This window comes from Phalacrocorax carbo, chromosome 1 (assembly GCF_963921805.1).
Source record: "Phalacrocorax carbo chromosome 1, bPhaCar2.1, whole genome shotgun sequence".
NCBI lineage: Eukaryota > Metazoa > Chordata > Aves > Suliformes > Phalacrocoracidae > Phalacrocorax > Phalacrocorax carbo.
Genome location: NC_087513.1, coordinates 121,715,343 through 121,732,802, shown reverse-complemented (window position 1 = coordinate 121,732,802; position 17,460 = coordinate 121,715,343). Strand labels below are relative to the sequence as shown.

The 17,460-nt window shown below is 41.3% G+C and overlaps 1 long non-coding RNA gene across 1 annotated transcript in view; it reads right to left on the bottom strand.

Moving 5' to 3' along the window:
- LOC135317119 (uncharacterized) overlaps positions 1-17,460 on the bottom strand; it is a 185,933-nt gene that overhangs the window by 3,212 nt on the left and 165,261 nt on the right. Inside the window, exons 6-7 of the long non-coding RNA XR_010376236.1 lie at positions 14,252-14,354; positions 13,512-13,871 (exon numbers count right to left, since the gene is read on the bottom strand). This is a non-coding gene — a long non-coding RNA (uncharacterized LOC135317119). The remainder of the gene's footprint in view (positions 1-13,511; positions 13,872-14,251; positions 14,355-17,460) is intronic.

The window sequence follows — 17,460 nt, the reverse complement described above, 5'->3', positions numbered from 1 at the left end:
GGTGTAGTATCAAACCTCCAGGAAAAAGTGACTCATGACTGCTGCATGTATTGGCCAGATTTTTTCCAAAACCAGAAGCTTTTCCTTCCCCCTACCTTAAAAAGAGAACAAAACAAAACAAACCCCAAAATTCCCCAAGCCTACAAACAGTACAATGAGAGAGAGAGAGAGAGAGAGAAAAAAAATTTAAACCCTGGTCTTCATAACCCAGTTCCTCCTACATGCATTTCCCACAAACTGTCAACATCCCACAGGAATCTACCCACGTTACACATCACAGCACAATGCTCCCGACAAAGGCATCTCAACCCATGATGTTTCAGGCAGCCTTTCAAACCGCCTTCAGTGTATCTAGGTTCACCAGCTCTGTAATTAGGTGTTAAGTTTAAGCAATCCAGGAATTTATGCAGGGAGATGCTTCTTTGGCTGTTCAGCATGATTTATGCCTGCATGGTCTAGCTGGAATGAACAAAGGTTCATCCCATGAAGAAAATGAGACTTTCCATATCTCTAGTAGGCTTCAGTTCAGTGAAGCACTTAAACATATGTTCGGGTTCATCCCTATTTGGAATAACATTTAAACAACCATGGGTAGCTCAGTGGTCCTTTCAGTTCCATGAGACTAAAGCATGCATGTAACTGCTCTCCTAAGTGGGCTTTAATTTCTAAACAACTTCAATAATAATGTTAATAATCATCACCACAACAACTGCTCTGTTTGGCTTTGCATGACGACTCCAGATTTCAGAAGTGAACTATGATAAGTTATAAGCATAGGTTCTTGCCATAAACAAAGCAGGAGAGACAACATTGTGAATAGTATTGACCCCACCAATACAGTTTTCTTTGGTACACGCCAGAGCGTTGTGGGGTTAAAGCGACCATTCAAAATGCCTCTTTGATGTGTGATTAACTCTCAGCAAGTGAATATTCCTACTGACCCAGAGAACCAAAGGTTCTGTCATATATTTCATTTTAGTCTCCAACATCAAGGGTTGGGACAAAAAAGATGGAAAAGTATCATTTTAGGAGACCAGGAGGCAAAAGACAAAATATGACGAAATGTAAGAAAAAATTATTGGGTGACATCAGCAGCCAGTTCTACAGAGGGCCACATAGCATGGTTTCAGATGTTTTGCTAATCATTACACTGGTACGTGTTGAGAGAAGGGATGTTAATGACTCTTCTCATATTCCCAAATATTTGCCCAGAATGTGAATAACAAGCTTGGCAATCAATTTTTGAAGTTTCAGCACCTCTCATACCTAGCGTAACTCACTAATCTAAACATGCATCTGCCTCTGCTTTCACCACACATACCTTAATTGCCACAAAAACTGATTTACATTGTTATCTCTTAGGTGTACTAGATGACTTCCTGCAGCCCCTTCCAACTTTCAGATGAACTTCAGATACACTATAAGCCAGACAACTCATCATAGCTCTACAGCTTCCAACACACTCTTAGGAGTGGTACTCCAGTATTGCCTTCGTTTTATTTCATTTACCTTCATATATATTTCAGTTAACAGTTGTGAGAGAAGTATGAGCCATTAGCATGCAGACCTCGGTAGTGTCCAAGGACACCTGCCACACTGCTGTAGCTGTAGGTGACTATGCAGCCATGCTGCAACGAAGAGCAATAGTTAGTGCTTACTGTAGTGGCATGTTTTTCCAGGTGAATCTTTGTTTTTCTAAATCTAATCTTTATTCACGCTTTCTTGTCTTTCAAGGGAAAATGACAACATTTCACCACTGGTTAATTTTCTGAAGTAACCACTTTCGCAGTTGTATGTGAAAAAAACCCAAAATGTTTGCACTTACTATATATAAATATCTATATATGGGTATGTATATAAATACAGAGATATGTGTAATAAAATATGTAGAGGTACCTTGACTATGTTCTTTTGCCAGGAAATATTCAAAATGACAAAAGATCAAATTTAGTGGTCAAAAGACTCACATATCTCAAATGGTGCACGGTGCAATTTTTCCATTTCATCTCTATTGTGACCTTATGCAAACCACAACATTTCAGGAAATGTTCTGATCTTTCTAGTCAGTGATTGTGAAGCAACATTTTAAAGGAAGGTTTTCAGGCATATTACCAGTTTCTTATGCCATGGAAATGCAGGGGAGGGGAAAAAGCACTCTTACCTTAGTCATTCAACACTGGGATTAATGATACTTTCATATATTTATTAACTTCCTGTTTTTTATTTGTATGTTGATATTAATGTAAACCAAATTGAAAGAAAAAAATTAGATTTTTTTTTTTTAAAGTCTGAATCATCACTGAAAGGACAGAATGACAACATCTGGATGTTCTACCAGATGGTCTCAAACCTCTAAGCCTTAAGATCTGCCTGAGTGCAGCACCAGACCTCAAGGTTCCTGATAAGCTATAGAAACGTGAAACACCTTGTTTGTTATACAATTACCTCTAAAAAGAGAAAGCTTGCAACCCGCCCCCAAATATAAACACTTATTTTTTAAAAAACTGTCATAATTCATTTGCTCTGCAGGTTTCTTTCCTTCTATGAGGCAAAGAGGAATAAAAGCAGAGGTCAGTGCCACTTGAAGGAGAGGCACCACTTGATTCCTGTATACACGCAGTCTTCTTGTGTCAGGACACTGCTTGAGGATGTGGTACAGAGGGAGGAGGGGGTAAGGTGGGCATACTCCACTGTAGTTCATGCCCATGTTATGCTCTGGAGAGGTGCAGCAACACCTGATAGATATATGCTCAGCCCACGGCTTTCCGATAGTGTGGCCACAGCTCACAGAAACCAGGAGCAGAGGGGAGAGTTTTGGCAAAAAGGAAGTACAGGGTTGTTGGCCTGTTTTTGTTTCCTTGCTTTTTGTAAAACTCATGGTGGCGTACAAAGCCACCGTAAATTACAATTACTCATCATATCTGCAATCATTAGGAAGAGGTGTTCCTAGTTTCAGTCCTAATTATGGTGCTAGTAATTTCAGATTCTTTTTTAACACAATATGAGGGACTGCACAAAATCTGCCCATGAAAACAAGCAATGACCATAAAGGTGTAAAATGAGATAATTACAGTCTGAAACAAAAGAAAAAATGTTAGTAGTCAATTCCCTCAATGACAATTAAAAGTTACATCTGATGGCTGTAACTTAAGCATCTACTTAGGAAAAGAAGCCATTTTGTTCCTTGTTAGTCCTAATTTACATTCCAACAACAGTGCTGGAATGAAAAGGCAGACCAGTGACCAAATGAAAGTCTGCATAGTCTTGAAGCAAAACCTGCTTAGGATTTAAATTCTCTTTGCTGCAACACCAGTTTTGTTAGGACTGATTGGCTCTTTGCTTTCATTCAAAACAGGCATAGAGGCAACCAAGTTCAGGTTCAAGAGCCCCTTGAAAGGCTTTTCAAGCCCACATGCCTTTCTCTGTCTCTGTGGTGTGAGAGCAGTGGACTCTTCAATCTCTCCCATGCTGCTGTGGCACACCTGCTATTGAAAAACTCTGGTGGGAAAGACGAATAGCAAAGCTGCTGCTTCTGTTTTTCAGGTGGAGAGAAGTCTATTGTCAACAAAGTCCTCCACTGAAAACAAAGGAAGATCATCACCAGAGCAGAGCTGTAGGGTACCAAAGCCCTTGCCCACAGCAGGTACAACATCTTGCTTTGGTTAATGCTGCCAGCAAGACCCTGAGCCTTCATTTTTTTGTTTTCTCCTGAGAAGGTGTGTTTGGAGGGTTCTCCAGGAAGGCTGGAGCCCTTTGAGCACGTCGGGGTGGCTGCCAGCCCCTCTCCACTGTGGGTGAGCCAGCAGCCAGCCCCATGGTCTCTGCGCCGGCTCCGCAGCCTGCCCTGCTTTCACAAAAGGAAGACGACTGGGGCTGTGCAACAGGGAAGAATAAGGCAAAAGGAAGGGAAAGGGCAATTATGAGAAGCAATCTCCAAATGATCACATCTTGATGTATTTACACTTCTTGTCAAAAATTCCACCGGCCATGTCCCTAATCCCAAAGATTCTGAAATACGCAGCAGAACAGTTATTTTCCCTGGACTGGGATATGTTCACCAGCTACAAGTCATTACGTGGAAATCCCTTCACAATTAAGCCTTTATTAAAACTTTTCAGGATAAATAGCAGATGAATTTAGACCAGGTTGCCTCTAGTTTTTGCCAGCAGAAATGCGAGTGTTGACTGTCCCGAGGGACAAGTGATTTGTTGCCAATAATTTGACAGAGGGCTCCTCACAAAAATATTCTCCCTTAATCTGTAGTAAGCTCCATGTTTCAGGTGTCTCTGTGAACACTCCTAAAGCGGCCAGGTGAGAGAACGGGCACTCTGTTTTTTGGGGGCTTTTCCCCTTTTAAACAAAAACACTTTAAAAATTAATTCATCCTAAAAAGAAGGCAATACCTTCTCCTTTCATACCATTAACTCTGCAGGAAAACAAATGGTTCCACAGAACATTAGCAGCAATCAAAGGGCAAACAACTATAGTCAATCAAAATAAACGTAACAGATGACACAAATCTGCTTTCACTTACAGTAAGTGAGTATATAGATATCTACATGGGTAAATAGGCTTCTCAGAAGTTTCTTCTGGAGAAAACTCATAAAACTTGGAAATGCCAAATAGATATCTTTATGCCACACTGCTCAGTCACTCATAAACTTCATGTACATTTACTGTAAAAGTAACACTGTCACTGATTATTACTGACTGAATGCAAGCCAAATATTTCTTTGAAACAATCACATAAGGAATACAGTTGCAATATTTTAAATAGCTAAATGTAACTGATCATAGATGTAATTAAATGAAACCATTTGTTACTGCGTTATTCAAATGTCCTGCTACCATGCAAGCTGTACTTTTCTCACAATATGCTAATCCCAGCCACGCTGGCCCCCTTTTTGCAAGTCCTTTCCTTCATTGTTCTAGCCTAGCAATATCTGTGCTTGTTGACGTTTCTGTTCAAATAAACACGCTTAGAAATGAACTTCAGAGTGTTTTCAAGTGCATTTCCTAATACCTTTTGCACTTGAGAAAGCCTTGTGTGTAACTTTAAAGGAGAAATATGAATTCTCACGACACAAAACATATGCCTTGTGACGAATATAAATTTTGCAACCTGTGGCATAATATCCACTCAGAATGTGCTGCTGTTATAGAGAGGGTCACAGGCTTGTTTCTCCTGGATAGAATATTATTCTGTGAGTAATTCACTGTGAATCAAAGGGTCTCCTAAACCAATAAAGTACTGTACAACAAGTCCAATAATAAGTTCGAACCCAAGGGTTCGAAGAGCTGCAAGCATTAAACATCGTGGTAAGATGGAGATGGTCAAATATGTAAGGTGAATATTTAACTGTAGAGTATTTAAGAAGCTTCCAGCCTAGTTTAATTACTTATCAAAGACATTTTAATGCTGCTTTGCAAGAGGACTTTATCTTACTGAAAATTAGCTTTTCAATAAATTTCTGTTGCCCCTTAGGCCAGATCATTGCAGCAAAACTACATTGATCAAAGAGTATAATGATGGTCTTTCCCTGCACCTGACATTTCTACCATTTAATTTTAGTGGAATTTTTCTTTGATTTGCTCAATTATTAGCTGTTTTTATGCCTGTGAGAGTGTATGACAGAACTGAAGGGATGCATACTTAGTGATACTCAACACAGCTCTATCACCCTGTTTTTACACCAGCATAAAATCGGTATAATACAGTGATAAATCAGGCCTGTAACAGCTAATCCTTTGTATATCAAGAAGGCATAGTTACTTGCTGTATTTTTAGGTACTCTTAGTTACTGTCATATTTGGTCTCATAGTTGCTTTTTGTTTTTTAGTTAAACTTACTATTCTGGTTTGCCCGTCCCTTACATCTTGTGAAAGCCTGTGTGATATCCAGTGTACAGAAGCCTGAATTAGTTTAGTTTTGAGAATATTCATCAGACTGGGGATCTGGTTTTGCAGATTACCTGTCAGAGGTATCTCACAGCTGTGGCTTACTAAACCTGAATGCTCACATTTCTTCATCATACAGAAGAAAACAAAACTGAATAGATATGTGTAGCGTAAGAAGTAAGTTTTTATAAGCCAGATGCAGAAAGACAGTTCTGGCTTCTGGGATGCCCCGGTGTACTTACAGAAAGGGTACCTCCCATCATGTCAGGGTTTGATGACTGCTGCCACAGTGCATCTGACTTTTTCAGCACTGTTTCAACATCTAGGCTCCCATCAGTGTTAGAGCTGCAGTTTGTGATAGCTGTCGCATACATTTTGTTTTCAGCTGGCTTCATGTGCTGTAAAATCAATCCATAGCTCTTGCCATAAGAAGACATGTTTCTTAAGAGGAGACTGATGTGGAGAATGATGTGGGAAGAGAGACACTGTGAACACTTCCAGGGGTGCTCTGAAGGATGCGATCTCACAGCTAGAGCTCTTGATTTCCTCTGGATATCTCAGAGGCACTTCCAGAGTAGCTCAAGACCATCTGCGTCCCATCTATCTGCTGTGGTCCCGTGCTCCTGCCCTGCCTGCTCCCTTCCACCAGGGTGGGTGGGCTTTTGCCTATGCAGCAAGTAGGAAAATGCATTTCTGCCAACACAGCTGAAAACTCAGACTGCAAAGCTTTCTGCAAAGTCAGCTCCTGCAGCCAGCTCGCTGCCCATGTAGCTGAGCCCCAGAGCTGGGCAAGGACAGGACAGGAGTGCAGGACAGGAGCGCAGGACAGGAGTGGGCAGGACATCAAGCTGCCATTGAGTTTCATCTTCTGGTTATGGTTTCGCATCATGCTGAGTGCCTGCCCAGGAAGAGGAAGGAGTTCCTACTCCTCATCCTCTTTCCTCCCCCAGCCACATGCTCCTGCCCCATTCCCCTTGGGATAGCTCTAGCAACCAGACAGCCCTGGGGCAAATCAATTCACAGAATTGACCCAGTGGAAATCTAACACTGCATATAAATAAATATGCAAATAAAAGAACAGTATGCTGCCAGATATGTCAACCTGTCAACTGAGCTGACTTGCCCTAAGGCCATATAATCGCCAAAGCCAATATGAGGAGGGAGGAGGGTACCTGCAGCTGGGGAAAGGGGGCAGGGGAGAAGGAGCAGGACCTTTCTTTTCAGTGGAAGGTGAGCGCTGGCTTGACAGAGCTGCTTTTCAGGTCAAGGCACCCCCTCCAGTTCTGTGATGCCTGTGGTTTGGATGGAGGGGGGCTTAACAGGGGGCAGAATTCATAGAGGTAAATCTTAGCTCCTGGAGGTTCATCCACCAGGATTGATCCTTTAATCAGTGGAGGATAATGGACTTCTCTGGGCAAGTGACTGAGGACACCCTTATCTCAGCTGTGATCATGGAGGGAGCCCAGAGACATTAGTTCCTCTAGGGACAAGGCGGCCTTTGTGAAAATCTGTAATAGCAATGATTTTCAACTTGTCTCATCAGAGATCCCTACAGTTTTCCATCGGAGGGCTGAAGGCTGATAGGATGAGCTTTACCCCACTGACCAGGGGCTTGCCTGGCTGGCTTGCTTCCTGGCAGCCCCTGCAGAAGTCATCTGTGGACCACAGGCAGAAATCCCCAACCCACAAAACTACACACCCGATTCCCTTTGCACAGACAGGGCAGCAGAAATGAAGAGGGAGCAATAATGGTTCTGTGCTATTGCTGCCACTGAATTAAAGATAAATAGTTATGGAAATTGTTCTTTTTTTCAATACATGCACTGAAAAATAAAGAATGTCTGTATTTAAATAAAATGATCCATGTTTTTTACTACACACTCATGATGCTTGCCTTGCACTTTTCCCATGACAACTTGTGTGATTTATTATGACAAACCACTAGCCTTAGTAACAGCAGACACAGAACTTTGGCAGGAAAATATGCTACATATTTTAAAGCTGTTTTATACTAAACATATATATTTTCAGTCCAATGCAAGGTAGAAAGAAAGCCCTCAATGTTTTCCTAAATGGATAGGGACTTGGTAAGTTAAGAAAACCAAAAATCAAATTTCTGAGCCTCTCATACTACAAATAAAATTGAAATAAACTTTCAAAAAAACCCAAAACCAACAAACCAACAAACCTTCTCAAATATTCTCCAAAGAAACGGTTATATCTTTTTACCTTGGAATTTCACCAGGACTCACTGAGTTGCCTGTTATAAACATATTCTGAAATAATTTAACTCTCTATTAATTAAACTAAAGATTTCAGGATTGCTTTGCATGTGCAGTATGTCAATAGGTTCAATTCTCTATACTTAATAAAATGCTGAAAATTTTGTGTGTATGTGTGCATAGGAGGAAATGAGCAGTGGCTCCCAAATGGGTAACATTTGGAGAGTATAGAATGTGGTATGTTTGTTTCTGCTTTGTGAAATTCTTAGGTTTCAACAGTCCTATCTCAGATACATACAGTCTGTCAGTATAGTTTACCTCAGTTGACTCATCGGTTTAATCAGTGAAAAGCTCATCACCTGTGCAATGTGCTAAAATATTGATAAACAACATATGTGGAAATTAGTTACTATTGATGTATACTTTACATCGCTAGAATAATAAGTTCCCATTATACAGAAGGTTTTTTTGCAATTAAGATCATTTATCTATGAAAAGAATGAGTGTTTGAAGTTGCCCATGATACATATCACACAACATCATAAGAAATGATAAACAAAACCCACACTGGAAAAAAAAAGAAAAAGTAAAGGATGCAATTTCCCTACACAGGGAAGATAATGGAACTTTGGAGCTCCTGAAAATTCCTACAAGCTAGACACTCAAACAAAATATTTAATTTATTCAAGATTTATTATCCAACATTAGTATAAAGACAGACCAAGAATGTTACGTGAGCAACTCAGTGAAACTTGCGGGACACAGCACCATCTTATTTACTTTGTTTTAATGTCTGCTCAATGCCATGAACACACAAGACCTGTGCTTTATTTAAAGTTCTGCTGAACAATTCAGGGAAAGTAATTTCATCTCCTGGCAATAATACACTGATCTCTGTGTTAAAGGATACTGGGATGTACTATTGAAACTATTAAGTGTTTGATTATCTCTTCCTGAGCATCATTGCTCTTGCCCCAGGACACCACAGAAGAGAAATGACAAATACACACTGTTGTCCAGCTGTCTTTGACCCTGCTTCGGAAAAAGTTTTGTTAGTTAAAACACACCAAACACTAGGCGTGACATTCTAGTTTCATTAAAGACAACGTGGTTTTTGTCATCAACCTTGATGGAGCTGGGTTTCATTTGTCTTTGATAGGATTCTGCACACTGCCTCATTTCAAACTACACGTGGGTATTTCACTAATATATCGACTCCTAAGGAAAAAAAAATCTCCTCTGGATGAATATTACACATGAAGAAGGCTATGAGAAGCAGCCCTTTTATCCAGAAGCTGAAGGATGGCAGTCTGGCTTAAAATTTACAACGGAAGTAAAATAATCCAAACTGTGGACATTATTTTGACTCTAAAATATGCATCTTTGTTCTACGCCTTGGTTGCCATTGAGGTATCAGATTTTTAAAATGTAGCCCAGGAAGAACAGGCAGTTTATTGCTATTCCCTGCTGCTGTTTTTCCCAAGCAACAGCAATCAAATGAACAAGGAAAGTCATTTGTATAAGGTGGAGTAGATATCTGTTAACATGCATGCTGATTTTATGGTGGAGTAGAAGGAATATAGGTTTAACCGCTCACTGAAGAATACTCTTAAACTTGCATTTACATAGCATCTATGGCATTTAGCTGACTGAAGAGAATTGATTAGCAAGAAGGCTGTTAAACAGCAGTCCTATAGCAGGCACTGCACTGAGGATTAGAGGTTTATTTCACTAATTGGTGCCCTCCTGTAGTCTTTATGAGTCAATTCTAAAAAATAAAGGAGCGCTCCAAACTGTGTTTAGAATAAAAGCAGAGTGATGCTTTCCACTGCACAGAAATCCCATAGCTGAGTTCTTTTAGAAATGAGTTTAGGACTTTCCAGCCAAATTATTCCTCTCTGGTGAATTCTTGCTTGCAGCGCTGCATCCTTACCGCGCTGCTTCAGCAAAGCCCAGATAGCATGGCATACAGAAAACCAGAGCTGTAGCTGCTATGGTAGGCATGATTTTGCCTTAATTGTCCCCCATGGCTGCCTGGGATGTAGGAGCCACACACCTTTGTGAGAGCAGAGCCCTTGCATGGCCCCGGCTCATGAGCTGGCCAGCAGCAGCACCTCACACAAGGCAGGCAGGCACCGCTTCCACCCCTCGGAGACAGCAGCGCAGAGGCTGTTATAATGTCATCTCTGCAGAAGTACAGTGTGTGCACCTACAGGTTTGAATGATGTCATGGGAGTGTGGCAGCGGCTGTGAGGTGGGACCCGGGGAGCTCCAGGACATCCACCAAGGAGCACCTCTTGCTTGAACTTGTACAGGGAGGACTAAAAAGAGAAACAGTGAGTTCCCTCTTACGTTCTGAAGAACGTTTTATCATGGGTAGGTAGAAAAAAGTTCTAATCTCTGTGGTTTTGATAGTAATCTGAAATAAGGACATGTCCATGCTTAACCGTGAAGAGCAGTGTTGGTACTATCATGATGGACAAAGGTCTACCTGGCTGCAGCTTACTCCTGGAGGTTTCCAGGGCATGGAGAGCACCACTAGAGGGCTCACAAAGTATTTAAAGGGTTATTACATGCAGTATGTGAAAAATATTGCCATTCTACTTTCTGCTCCTCCATTGTACATGCAATGTATTTCAGAACCGAACTTGCTAAAGCATGCCTTTACTTTAAAGTCAGCTTTACAGACTTTCACAGGCTCGTCTCCATATGGGGACACCATCACTCTCTGACCTCTCCTGTGTAAACAGGTCTTCCATGTAAAACAACTTTGGCCTGATCATGCTGCCCATTACCCAGTAGTCACTAACCAGAGGCAGCCATTCAGCAAAATGACTGCCATTACCAGTGCTTCCAGAGGAATTGACAAGTTCAGTGCATCAGGTCTAGCCATAACGGTGTTTCCCATAGATCAGTGCTTCAGAAAGAAACAAAATGCCCACAACCTTCTTTCCCTTCCTCTTTCCCCATAGAAACCAACCCAAAAAAATCCTTAGTAAATCTAACTGGAAAGAAGACAGACATGACCCTGATATTTGTACTTTTCCCAATTAGGGGATTCACATAAATTCTGGGACAACAAGCTTTCAGGCATATGGCGATTTTGGCATATTGCTCATGGGGTCAGGGAGGCTGCCCATCCCTACAATAAGATATGAAAGCTATTTGTGGCAACTACTAAATAATGCTAACTACCCCTAAAACACGCTTCCTTTTAAGGATCAAGATTTACCTTCGTTGGTGCAGGAGAATACAAAACTAGTATAACGGGTTTTCTTTTTCCCCTCTTACCACTCATTAGCCCTGAGGACCTTGTTACAACATTTGGTGTTGAGAGTAGAAATGTTCTAATATATAGCCCCAAACTGAAAAATGTGAAGGCAATAATCGCAGGAGTATTTCAACGCTAACTAAAATGAATTTCCTTCTTTTTTCTACTCTTTCTTTTCCCTTTCCTCTCTGAAAGAGGCTGCCAAGGGAATTATTATGATTACTCTGCATGTTTTGCAGATGGTTGGCTGCTGCACGGGGTTCTTGAGAGAGGTCAACATCCTATAGCATCCAGCTTGGATGCTGCCCTCCACACCAGCTGAGCTGTGGAAGTCCTTAGTCAGCAAAGCTTTTGCTGACATGCCTAATTGAAGTTTCTGGGACAAGTCACCTCCTCAAAGCTCGGACTGAAGCACTTTCCTGAACTGGGACTTAATCCTACTCTCCTATTAAACCCAATGGAAATATTCCACTTTCTGGGAATGGAAACTGAAGAGGACTTTTAATTTCTTTTTTTATTTATATATACATAAATAGGTACACAGACACATATACACACATAAAAGCTGAAACTTTGAGGTGTTCAGAAGCCATGTTCAAGGATGTTCTCAGGAGTTTCAGCTAAACCTCCTAAGTTTTCATTTCAGGGATACTGGAGACAAAGGCATTGGTTATACCAACAGTGTGAGGACAGGAAGCTTTTCTGCCTTTTAGCTTTGCTATATGGCATGCAGACAAGCAGTTTAGAGAGCCGGTAGTTACAGGCTAGTGGGAGCAAGGAGGTGGTATGTTTATTTAATCTGTATCCTTTTGGTAAATAATCGATAAATCCACCTTTCTGGTACCACTCCATGGTAAAGGGAAAGAGAAAAAGGGGCAATACTGACGTAATACTGTAACACTCACGTGTAGGGTCCCCCGCTTTCCGTATATATGTTGGCAATGTGGACAGACTGTATTTAGGCCCTCTCCAGAACTGGTTTGGTTAAGGATCAAAATAGGAACTGCCCCAAAGGCTCTGTTTGTTAGGAGATTAGGATACTCGCCTCCACTCAACCTTTTAAAGAATGAAGATGATACAACAAACCCAGACTTTCGGCCCCAAAGAAGGGTAGATATTCAGTTGCTGCTGGTTGTCTTGGGGCCAACCAGCCCACGTGCTGATAAGAAGACTGTGGACCTGGGTCAGGAACAAACATTGCTGCTTGTACTAAGACTTTGCTCCTGCCCAGGCAGGAGTGTTGGGATGGCATCAACTCCAGCTGCCCAGAGCTTGGGGAAGGACTCCAGGGCTTTTGCCCTGGAGGGAGACAGAGACAAACAGTGCTCTGCCATTTGAGGTCCACAGAAGACCAGAGCATCACTCTATTCTCCCCCACATGCATCCTGAAAGAAAAGTCCTGAAAATCTGTCTTCAGTAGAGCATTATCACCCTTCAGGACAGGAACATGTTTCCCCAACACGTGTTTTACAGGGACAAATGCATGGCTGTGAATATGTTGAATAAACAGGCTGAGATTTGCAAAGCCACCTTGAGTAAAAACTGGTTTTTCACATCCTTTATGTACTTAGAGTCACTGCCCCCATTATCTGAGCTGTACCCACACAGGCAGTCCCTGCAAATGTAGCATTTCACAAGTTTTGGTTTCAGATTTATTGTTTAAAATTATTTTGAAACCAATGACTTATAGCACAGATACATCTGCTCATCTACGTCAACAAGGGTTGTATGACTCTTAGGTTTCTAACATGCAAATTACCTATTTATGCTAGAAATTGAGGGATGCACTATAATTTAAAGATGGGCTTTTTCATTCTGAACATTTTTTCACAAAGATGCATACCACTATTTAAGTATGTTGAGGTTAGCATAAACCAACAAAAGCAAAGAAATAGTAAGTTAAGATTGATGATACATTTCTAACTCGTGCTGTTGTGCCTAATTATTACAAGACTGCCAACCAGCTCGTGATAATTACATACTGCAAACAGAGCTGTAGGGGGAAAAAAAAAATAATCATTTTGGGTTCATATTCCTTTCACTGAACTTTACTGGCGTGTTTGATTCATATCTCCTTTTTATGTTTTGAGCTCATAGAGCCTGCAAACTCAAATACAAACCTCCTCATGGATCAGGAAGAACATGGCTGGGTTTCCCTTCAGACTCTTGTCTAAACCACGACGACAATCTTGTACAATTTATTACCATGAAAACATGCTGTTCTTGCTTCTTTTCACAAGCCACTCTTGGCCAGCCCCGTTATTTCCAGAAGAGACACCAGCTGGTCTTCTTTCTGTTTGTAGACAGCATATGAGAAAAGGAGGGGGCTTTGAAGAGCATGGGGAAAGAGCTCTGTTATGCACAGTGACCACAGGTTTCTGTCGGCCTCTTTTCTGCTGTTTCCTAGAGTTCAAAAGCAGACACTTCTTTCCATTCTCTTACTGGATATGAGTATAGTTTCAATCCCAGAGTGGCGGTATCTAGAGAGGAGTTTAGTAATTTTTACTCTCTCATTTTACACCTATATGTCCTTAACCCAATTTAGATGGTCAAAACACTCTGGGACAGCAATTTTCATTCGCTCAATATATACACAGTCCCTAGCACTACACGGTCCCACCCCAATGGAAAACATTAAGTGCTTCTCTGATACAAATGCTAAATAATTGATCACAAATCCCTAAATCATACAATGCAATATAATTTCTTCTCCCCGATTTTGTTACGCTATTATTTATATCAGCATACGGTATTGATATAAGAAATTTGTAATGAAGTTCCAGGGATGCTTTGATTTAATGTGGTTACAGGGACTATCATTGCAAGTGGCAACAAATAGCTCTAATGGATTTTCTAGTACCTTGTTTTCATCATCCATAATAGACTCTCATCTGCACTGGTCGGAACTGTAGGATGCCCGTGTCTTCTACACCCAGACTTTAGCAGATCCATATTTTATGGCCCTACAGTAAAAGTAATTGCAGGTTTTATAATGTCTGTGTGCTGTTCTGACTGAAAGCAATACATTTAGAGACTTCCGGAAAGTTGAGGTGTTTCAGTTACAAATGCATAAGCTGAGATGGGCTCCGGTTGTGCAGCCAGCCAGTTACCAGCCTCCTTTTAATGAGGGCGTATTCCAGAGGTCCAACTTTATTTTCCTTTGAGTAGTACCCAAACATAAAGAAGTTTGGATAAATGAGGGGTTTAAGCTGAAAGGACCCTGGCCCTTAGTTTTATCAGTTCAGAGGAAGTGCAGAAACTTGGAGGCCAATCCAGAAGATGCTGACAGCTGGAACCACCAGCAAGGGCAGCATGTCAGTATTGCCACTCACCCGCTTCCCAAATCAGACCCTTTGGCTGCAGCTTACAGTTGACAAAAATCAAGAATCAGTTTTGACTCACTGACCTCAAATTAGCTTTCAAAAGCCGTGCAACAGATCTTGACAATCTCACCGTAGGAAAGCAGGAACTAAGGCAATCGGAGAAAAACAAAATAACTCTTTTTGTGGGTATTTTGTTTTTCTTTTTTTTTTTGTGTTGAATGATAGCACAAATATACTGTCTACCTAAAATTCGAGGGCTTTACCAAACATTCATACCTACACAATCCTCCACAGGGCTCCCTTCTAACCCCATGGTAACATCCAGCCCTGCAGCAAGAATTTGGCCCAAGAAGTAGGATAAGGTAACAGGGGAAGGGGTTTTTCTAAAGGCACAAATGCCCTCTAAATGCCAGGTCTTCCATTTGTGCCTCTCAAGACCGAGAATAACTAGATCAAAATGTTAACAGTGCCTTTTTACTGTATGTGATGAATGGACTAATCCTGCTATTATCAGAATAATTAATCTTGCTTGACTCTCAAGGCAAAAAATTCAATATGCTCGATTCCACAGACATGGCAGTGCTTTGTAATATTTTGTTATCTTTTCAATGTATAATTAATAAGGAGAGTAGGGAATCCAGGAGAATCAGCCAGCATTAAAATAAGCAGAAAACAGAAAGTTAAGATATTTGGAGTTGTGCCTCAGCTGTTTCAACGACAGTGTCAATTGAAAAATTGAAAGGAAAGTCCTCAACTGGGAGATGGACAAGAACCAGTTGCAGCTGGCAACAACACAGATGCCACTTGCTAAATTATCTGAAACCATTTTTTTGTCATAACATGAATTATATGCTCTTAGTGATGAGACTAATTTTAAGATGCTATTGTTTTCACAGTATAGTCCTTGACTGGACTACGCCAGATGTATGAACTGGAGAGAAAAGGATAGCCAGGATAGCCAGCCTAGACGCTTGGCATCATCAGGCTCCTGAAAACAGCCATTCAGCATGAAAACCTATGCATGGCTAAGTAGGAAAAAAGGTATGCTTAAGTCTCATGGGTAAGCAGTTAGAGAATCCCTGTACTAATCATGTAATTTTTTATTTTCAGAATAGCACCCCAAAATTACAGATTTTCCTTGACTCAAACAATGAACATTCTTCCTCTAACTCTAGAAGACCATGTGAATCAGTTACTTCCAAACACTGTATTTCCTGACATAAAAATAATTACCTCCCCTCCCAACACACACACGTTATCTATTTACATGCTTTTTTCCCCAGGTTAAATACTCATTCTGAGGCTCCGCAGCTGACCATACAGAATTTTTTGCGTGCTTAGTTCAGCTCACTACTTGGAAAATAAGCAGTAATGTTCTTCTTGGAGCTCCTACATGGACCAGTGGGAGCTGCCTCCCTGCTGCAACCTTCATTTGGCCTGGAAACCACTGACCTGCTGTGGCTCAGAAGCTGTCCTCAGCAGGTCAGGCACCAGCTCATACTTTGCTGAGTGATAGCAAAACTTTTATTCCTATTTCCAAAAAAGAACTGTGGCACTGCAGGAAGAGCTGCTAAATTACATCTTCACTTTGCAATATCCCCGGCTGAATGTACCATAGAGTGGTTCGTCATTGCTTCAAATTTCTCATGAGGAACTGGTGTGCTGGTACATAGACCTGATATTGGACTTTGGGGGATTAACTCCTACATATGACTAAATCAATTCCCAAACAAACATGTGAACTCATCCTGATGAGGAGGAATATTTTGTTTCTACAGCTTTTGCAGGTGGAACACAGAGGGAATAAACCAAAATACAGCTCCAGAAAATAAGCAGACAATATGTGTGCTTGTGAGCACTGGCTTAAACTCATTCTTCTGAAACATAAAGTCAAGATCGGGAAAAGTGTGATGCCTTGGCTAACAGGCCTCTCTCGTCAGGTCATGCCATACATTGCAAAAGAGTGGCAGAAGCAGCACAAACCAATGTGTGGGATGGAGGTGGGGAGGGGGACCACAGGGCCATTGGGCCAGGTGTCCCCAAGTAGCTGTGTGTAGCCCTGACTGCAGGCACATGGCAGCAAAGCTTCCCTATCTGCACCTTGCCTTGCTTCCAGGCTGTGCAGATCCCAGTGCTAGAGGAGCAAGAAATGTGTTTGGCATTTTATATGTGAGTGGGAAAGACACAAAAAGCTTCATGCTTTTCTCAAGGACTTGCAAGGTTGGTTTGTCACCTTCTAATACTCTGTTTAAAAGCATTATTATTACAAAGCAGCATGTTTTGTTTCCAGTGGAACAAACCACTGTGGTAGCCATCTACCAGACACTGGAGTAGGGCAGTCCTGGCCAAGTATTCTGCTTGCCTGGCTTGCACACACAGGCAGGTTTCTCAGCTTCCCAGGAGCTACATATGGGACTATGGGGAGAAGAATGTGGCCAGGTTGTTAATCAGAGAAAAAAAAATCCATGGGACAGATACCCAGTTATGGTTACTTGGCATGGCCTCACAGAGTTCAGCTGAACAGCTTTATGCAGTAGCAGCAGGGTCTGGTGCCTTGAACTCCTGAAGGGACGTGGGAGGAGGACTGTGAAGGAGAAAGCCATAATCACAGGGAAAGATTTGTTTACTGGGAAGCTCTATGTATTCTCAAATCAATGTGAAAAGACTTTACAACTGTACAGAGATGTAAAAAGGACATAATTGAGCACTTTATTTTGTCTACTAACCAAAACCCTAATACACTATT